We start from the raw sequence: 7,028 nt of genomic DNA, 5'->3' as shown, positions 1-7,028 counted from the left end.
GAGCTGAGCCTTTGGCTCTTCCAGCCATGTGTGCTGGGGCTGGGCTCTGGTGTTTTGTTCAGTCCTGCAGGTTTGTAATCGTGTCTGCTCAGGGTCACATTCACAGTGTTGTCAAAAGCCTCCAACACCCCCACAGCCTTCCGGGTGCCCTGAATCCACACCCTCCCAGTCATCAAGTTCTTCCCAGGAACAGTAAGGAGATCTCCAGGCCTGTTTTTTCCAGGGAAATCACTGAGACACAATAGCATCTTCAGCTGGAGCCTGGCTTGGCTCCACTGACATGTCGCCAACACCTAGAGCCCTTCCTCTCCCTCCTAGCAGTTTGTTTTGTTTCCTTCAATGTTTATAGGTCAGCTGGAGTCAAGAGAGCTAATGAGTGGGAGCATGGCCCCAGGAACTTCCCAGCCTCTTATGTACTAGTGATAGGCTGGGATGGAGATGGGGAATGCTCCAACAGCACACAGCTGATTTGGGAATCCCTGCATTTCAAGGGTGGTACAGGGCCAGTTCAGAGATGATGGAGTTGACTTGCAGTTAAAGTGAAAGGTACAAGTCTTCATAGAGAAGGTCTATGAAAAGAAAATTAGGAACAGTTTAATATTAAACACTGTGTTATATTAAACAATAAAACAGAAGGGTTATTTTGTAACCTTTAAGCTATAATCAAGTTATGTTCTCACCATCAGACCAGATCAAGAGATTTCCTGGGGAATTTATATGAGGAAGATTTTTGGGACGTACACTTGTGATGCTGCTCTATTGGGGCACTTAGACTATGACACCAATCACAACTCTTGCTTGTTGTCACTCAGTATTATTTCCAATGCAGTAACCAACCTGTGCATCTGTTCTCTGGTGTGGAAAAATGCCAGATGGAGGCAAGGAGACTGTGACCTCTCCAGCATCTCTCATAGACCACTGGGTGTGCCCAGTTCAGGGGGAGGTGAAATTCAAAAGCCACTTCCTTATCCCTTGGTGCTGGTAGATCCTGCTCAGAGGACACAGGGATCAGGCTCAGGAGCCACAGCCACACAGCAAGTGAGCAGCAGCATGAGCACGAGCCCTTCGCCTGCCACCCCTCTGCCCTGCAGCCATAGCACCTGCAGCCCTGCTGTGGCAGGAGCTCCTGGAACCAGCATGGGATCCAAAGAGCACACGGACGTCAGAGCCAGGACAAAGTCTGGCAGGACGCTGGGAGGTGTGAAAGGCAAAGTGCTGTCACATGTGCCTGATCCATGTGACTGCCAGTGCAGGACGTCGCCCGCAGGGTTTGCCCAGCGCTCTGCGCTGGCAGCACATGTGGGGCCAAGGGGATGCATGCCACCATGCGTGCATGTCCCTCCATGTCCTGGAGCAAGCACAGGAACAGGGAGAATCAACAATTCCTGTTGCTGCTGAGCACCTGGGACATGCTGTGTGGTGTGTCCCGAGACAATCCTGGTTCCCTGGCATGACCGCGCTGCTCCTGGCGGGGTGCGGGGCTCAGTGGGTGCATGTGAGGTGCCCACGCACCCCAGCCAGGGCATTGCCTTTCAGGGGGCTTTGTCCACACCATCACTAATAATATCAAGGTGTTCTGCCAAGTTCCTTCCAGCAAACCTATGAGTTCATTCAAAGTGACAGGAGACCTGATTTATTATACTAACGAGCCAGCGATAAATAAACATGACCTGAGAGAATCCCAATCCCACAATTCCATTCTTGTTCGGATCCTTGGGGGAGATGAAAGGTTTCCTACAATTTCCCAGTGCTACCCAGAATCTCCCCTACTTGATCTGCCAAGGCTTTCTCCTGCTGTCGAGCCTGGCATTTGATTGAATTGACAGAAGCGGCTTATTAATTGTACTAATGAGGGGCTCAGCAATATGGAGCGGTGGAGAGAGTCCAGTGTGGCTAATAAAGTGCTCAAAGCTGAGCAGAGCATAAGGTCACCGTGTTGCCAGGCTACTGGCTAAGCTGCCTGGAAAATGAATATGTGAACCAGTAGGTAACTCTGGGAAAAATATTGCTCCAGAACTCACATAATTAATAGGACAGTGATGCTTTATTTTCTTAGGAAGAATATAGAGCAGGGAGGGTGTGAGTGCACAGGCACCACAGCTGAGTGGCTGGAGTGGCTGGGGTGCCTGGAGTGCCTGGGGTGGCTGGGGTGGCTGGGGGAGCTGGGGTGCCTGGGAGAGCTGGGGTGGCTGGGGTGGCTGGGGGAGCTGGGGTGCCTGGGGGAGCTGGGGTGGCTGGGGGAGATGGGGGGGCTGGGGTGGCTGGGTGGCTGGGGTAGCTGGGGTGCCTGGAGTGCCTGGGGTGCCTGGGGTGGCTGGGGGAGCTGGGGTGGCTGGGGTGGCTGGGGTGGCTGGGGGAGATGGGGGGGCTGGGGTGCCTGGGGTAGCTGGGTGGCTGGGGTGGGGGTCTGATAACAGGCTCTGCTCCCCTCCTGGCCTTCACCCAAAAGTCATTCACTCCTCCTTGGGGACATGCAGGAGCCCAGAGCTGGGTCCGGGGGACCCAGGGGTCTGAGAAACGTGTCCACAGTGTAACAGTTTGGTGTGGCCTGAAGGGAGTTTTTGGATATCTGGTAAAAATAAGGCACCTGCCCCATGTTTGACCTGAGCTAGTTTCCCAAATACCACTGCAGGGAGAGATAAACAAGGCTAATTAGAACTAACGATAACTGTAAATTTGGCAAGGGGATGTTCTCGGGATCTCTGATCTCTTGAGACAGTAAGTCCCACTGGGAGTTTACCACACAGCCCCCAAGGGTTTATAGCAATAAACAGGAATATTTTTGCTCCACCAGGAAGGAAAAAGGAAAAGAAAAGGACAAATACTGATCTTAATCTCTTTATTTGCAACTAGTTTTGTGGCTCCCCATTCAAGTTCTCCAAATTGCACCTCACCAGGGGAGCTTATTCTCATACCAGACTGTTATCTGAGCAAAGCTCTGGAGCACGAGCGTCTGCCTAAAGCAAACACTGGGAAAAGGTCATTAATCTTTCTGGCTTGTGTGGGACTTGCAGCTGTGGCACTGGGGGCTCCCGTGTGCCCCCTGTGCCGTCTATGAGGCTTCATGGGCTGCCAGCTCTGTGCTGGAAATGTCAGCGGGGTCCCTGCACACAAAGGGATCTCCAGGGGTCTGGAGTGTCCCCACAGCACAGAGCTGCAGGACACTGTGCCATGTACTGGGTGGGCACTGACATTTTTCCCACTCTATCAGCAAGAGCAGCTTTTCAATTTGCCATCAGGTGGGTAGGAATTGACGGGTTGATGTGGCTGCAGTGAGAAAAAACCACTCAGACAATTTGGCAGAAGTTACAAAATCTATCACGGTAATGTCAGGAGAATGAGGCAACATGACTGAAATGGCTTTGTCTGGAGATGGGATCATGGAAGATTCATCCATCTTAACGGAGAGGCCCTGGAGCCCCTCTAACTGCTGTGGGTGTCTCTGGCTGCATGCAGCTGGATCCTGGCCCTGCTCCTGGCCAGGGACTGGCTCCTGGGGAGGTGCTGGTTGCTGCCACACTGTCCTGGGATAAGCCAGCTGCTGTTCCCCACGGCGGTGGAGTGTTGGGGTGGGCAAGAGCACAGGGTGCCCCAGACCCACATTCTTAAACCTGGTGGTAGGGTTCAGACATCACCTGCAAGGTGGTGGGGTGGGAGCAGAAGTAGAGGGGCAGGAAGGGAGAACAGGCAGCCTCACTCCATGCTGTGCCTCAGCCCTGGGACTGCTGAACAATGACTGGAAAGGTGTTGGGGAGATGGGGGGAAGGACAGGACACTCTCCAATCCCAGCAGATCCTGGCAGATCCCGGCAGGCTTCCTCCTGCTGGCACTTCCTTGGGCTGAAGTCTCACCTCTGGCCCCATGGGTCCCTGCCCCACAGCTCCCTGCCCCATGGCTCTCTGCTCTCCCAAGGACCTGCCAGCCTCCCAAAGTCTTTGTTTCCTGTCTCTGGAAGCCGGTGGATCTGGGGCTCAGGTTTCCAACAGAAAATCAATTTCGTCCCCTGCAAATTGTCCCTGTTCTGTTTTGTTTCCTGTCTCTTCTCACGCAGCCTTAGAAGCTGGGGCTGCTGCCCCTGGGACAGCTCACAAGTGCTCTGGTGGCTGTCCCTGGCACCCAGGGCCACCCCTGTAAGTGTAGGCCCCCTGTGAGCTCTGCCCAAACCTTCACATGGACAGGGGTGAGAGCCAGGTGCCTTTCCCAGGGAGCTGCCTCCACCCTGGGTTCAGCAAATGCAAGCTGGCCAAGCCCTAAGCTGCAGCTCAGAGGGTGGGTTGACAGCACAGAAAGCAGGGCCAGAGTTAGGGTTCCTGGGCTCCAGTATCCAGATGGGGCACAGCCCCAGCCCCAGCAGGGCCTCAGCTCTGGCTCAGGGGGAATTCTGGTTCTCTTCAGACAGAAATGGGTGACAGTAATCCTCTGTTCACTGCAAGGATCCATGCCTGGGGTCACAGCTTCTGAAAGCTCACGAGACATCCACCTAGTGCTCATTCAGCGCTAGGGATGTACTGAGGTGCAGACTCTGCTCCAAACAGGCTGGTCCATGGATTCTGCCCTGTAAGTGGGCAGAATCTGTCTGAGTTCCCCACGAGGGAAGTGAAACTAAAGATTTAGTGGTGTGAAGACTCTGCCAGCACTGATGGAGCCTGCTGTTCTGATGCTGGGGTCCCAGATGCAGACCATCCCACAGTATCCTGCCCTCACTTCCACTGCCCCTGCACTGAGGATACCGAAGGCCCCTCTGCCAAGTTCCTCTGCCTGGCTCCTCTCGCCAGCTTGAAATTCACTTGGGAAAAGAATACTTAGACTAACAAATAACAACCCTGGCAGCTGGCCAGTGATTCAAAGGCTCCAAAAGCAAAGCTGAAATTTGCAGCTGGCCACACTCCCTGTCTGACTTGGCAGCAGCGCTGGTGTCTGAAGAGCTGCCAGAGCCAGGAGCGGCGGTGGCGCCCGCAGCGGAGCGCACCGAGCTGGCCGCGGGCACCGCACGCCCTGGCACCGCCGCGGGGCCGCCCAGCGCGGCCGCACCTGTGCCCCGGCCTTTCTTCTCACAGAAAGGGATCTTCTGGCTCCTGGGAGCAGCTCTGCCAGGACAAGCAAAATGACCTGGGGAAAAAGAAATGTTTGCAAACGGCACTGCTGCTGTGGGAGGCAGGGTGCAAGCCAGAGCGCTCTGGGTTCAGCACCGCAGCGTGCTCAGCGCTCCCGCGTGCTGGGGACCCGTGGGCAGCCGGACCGGCCCTTGGCTGTGCCCTGGGCAGGCTGGCATTGCTGCCTGAGCAGCAGCTCAGCCAGGACAGGGGCTGCTGGGGCGGTGAGGGAGCCGGGACTGGCTGGGCAGGGGGGTGGGTGCAGTGCTGGGCAGCAAACAGGCGACTGTGAAAACGCAGCACAGCCTGGCAGAGGATCGGGACTCCTGCAGAGAAACACAAAGCTTGATAATCTTAAATGACAAGGAGGCAGAGAGGTGCAGGGGACTGGAGGAGCCAAGCAGGAGGCTGTTGGAAGGGCAAGGCACTGGGCTGCAGCCCCTTGGCCTCCCCATGCCCAGGAAGAGGTGTCATGTGGAAAGGTAATTGGATCCTGGGATTTACTGAATGATACTGTGGATTATTTCACAACCATCATGTCACACTGTAATCTCGTTATGGCATTACACAGCTGCGTGCACGTGCAGCGCCACCGGGGCCATGGCTGGTAACACAAGAGGACCTGCCCAGGATGTTTCTTTGCTGAGGCTCGGTCTGAGACCACGCAGCAGAGGAAGGGTCGTTTAGTCAAGGGTGGCTGGTGACACCGGGACCTGGGATTTTCCAAGACACAAGAGGCTGGGACAGGGTGCTGTGGCTTTGTGGCAGAGAGCTGAGCCCCTGGGGAACACTGGCAGGTGGCAGCGTGGCCATTCCTGCCCTGGTGGTACTGGGGCTGAGGTTCTTGCCCCCAGCATGGGGGAGAGGCAAGAGGCAGCCATGCAGCTTGGAATGCAGCAGAGGTGCTGGGCTGCTTCTGACAGAACTCCGACACTTAGAGGAAAATTCTCCATCCTGGAAGACTTGAGCCCCAGGCATCCTAGGGGAACGTGGTCAGGGCATCCCACAAGGCAAAGGGGTCTGGGATGGTGCAGGATACCTGGAAGCAGTGTCTGCAGCTGCTACCAGCCCTACGACAAATATCTGCTGTGAGCCCAGACCACGTGCCTCCCCTCCCACTCCCTGCACCACAGTTGGCTGATTTTCCAAAGCATAACAGAGGCAAATCCCGTCTGTGAGACAGTGAAAACACAGCTCACCCCCGCGAGGTGTGTAAGAATAGCAGATGAGCCAGGACAGCCAAACAGCTTTGACCACGGCTTCCTGCCACAGGCCCAACAAGATGGGGCTGAAGGAGTGCCTGTGTCTCTGCACGGGGCATTTGGAGCCAAACAGAGACTGCTCGGAGAGGAGGGCGGCCGGTGCAGGGCTCTCAGACCTTGGCCCGCCCGGGCTGGTGCCTGAATCCCCAAAGACAGAGGGGAGTAAGGAAATCCTGTCATCCTCCTCCTCACCTGTCTCTCCAGCTCAGGACAGGGAAGTGAAAATCCCAGGGCAGCATGGAGAGCTGCCACCACCCAAGCCACGGCACTGCGCACTGTGTGATTAATCATGTTTGGTGCTTGTGCCCTGATGAACTTCCACCCAGAAGGTAAGTATTTGTACCCCGCGGCAACAGGCCTAATGAAAAACAAGCTTTTTGAGGTTTTTTTGTTTGCACCCAACTGAAACATGGAAATCTGAAACATTGCAGATCAACTAACTCTCCCACAGCAGCCTTCCAGCAGGTTAATTTTGAACTGGGATGATAACAAATTATCTGTTAAACACACATGTGGAGGGAGCTCAGTGCCAGTCTGTCTGACTTGTCTTTAGCCACTCCTCTAAAGTCTAATTTTCTTTGACATTTTGTATCACTCAATTTTGTTCCTTTGAGCCTGTAAACCAGGGAAAGGGTAGCAGTGCCTTTATCCTAAGATGAAGCATGACCTCCTG

This window comes from Erithacus rubecula (assembly GCF_903797595.1).
Source record: "Erithacus rubecula genome assembly, chromosome: 26".
NCBI classification, from domain to species: Eukaryota; Metazoa; Chordata; class Aves; order Passeriformes; family Muscicapidae; genus Erithacus; species Erithacus rubecula.
The sequence above is the reverse complement of the archived record's forward strand: the minus strand, read 5'-3'. Positions refer to the sequence as shown.